Raw genomic sequence first — 1,296 nt, 5'->3', positions numbered from 1 at the left:
TAAGCAAATAAGTAGCATTATTTTATCTAAGTTTTTTTTCTTTTGTACAAAGACTTTCTACAAATGCTTGGCTTTAAAACTAGCCGGTTTTTTTACGTCTTTGTAATTTACAGTTACAAAAAAAAGGGCCAATGTTTGAACAATTCTGTTAATGGAAGCCACAATCACCAAATCCAGTTGGTGATAACAACATCAACATCTGAGCTCTTGGTGGTTCAAGCCTGTGTAGTATGTACGACACTAAATAAAAAGCTTTTAATCTCCAAAACCTGATTAAATAGGACATTCACACAAAGAAAGAAACAACCATTAATAAATTATCCACAGACATAAAACACCGATATCTTTTGTAACGGTCTGGTTAAAAAACACTAAAACCCTCTCCGAATTATTTATCAGATAAGTATACTTTTCTGATGCTTTGATGAACACATAAATCTGCGTAAACTTTAAAATTTTAGAAACAGGTTTTTTTTAAAGAAAACCATGCCAATTCTAGGTCAAGCTGCTCTCGCTCGTCACAACTTAACTGAAATTATGGGGGGGGGGGGTATAGTTTAACCACCATTATAGAAAAATATAAATAAAATAACGATCAGTAGTGTCAAAGATGTTTTTCTTTCCTTGACATGATTTATTGAAACGACGAATAGGAGACAGGAAACTCGCAGCCCAAAGATTTTAATCATATACTTTATATATTCTCTGACGTAACAATTTAGTTTTCTTAAGATTTACACCGAGCACGTGACAGTCCTGAGGTAGAAAAACAGCTAACATCGACTGTCACAAGTGCGCAATTAGTTAAACATCACAGCTTTAGTTTAACTCTGAACCTTCTGAGAGTAGAGCGGAAACACAGACCTAGCTTTTTACTTGTTTATCTCTCAAGATAGGGTATGCTGGCTCCCTTCGTATTAGACAGAACTGAATTCCGGATCTCTCTCGCTCTCAATTCAAACCCGTGGGACGGAGAAACTTACAAACAATCAAACTTGATATACGTTCTCATCGAAACGTCAACGTATGTTATTAAAATATAAAGATTCACCAAATATTTTAGCAAGAGTTAGGATATCAATAAACTGTCATCTAATCATTGTCATGATTTCAAATGAATACTCCATATTAAAGTCTATATATTAGTCTTGGGGGACTAGAAAGTTGTACCTCAGTTACCATTTAAAACACCATATCATGCACATTTATATTAAAAAAAAATATGCAAATCATAATAAAAACAAATGAAAAGACAGGAATATGGAACATTTTTATAGAAAACTCATTAAAATGCTT

This window comes from Limulus polyphemus, unplaced genomic scaffold (assembly GCF_000517525.1).
Source record: "Limulus polyphemus unplaced genomic scaffold, Limulus_polyphemus-2.1.2 Scaffold23, whole genome shotgun sequence".
Lineage (NCBI taxonomy): Eukaryota > Metazoa > Arthropoda > Merostomata > Xiphosura > Limulidae > Limulus > Limulus polyphemus.
The sequence above is the reverse complement of the archived record's forward strand: the minus strand, read 5'-3'. Positions refer to the sequence as shown.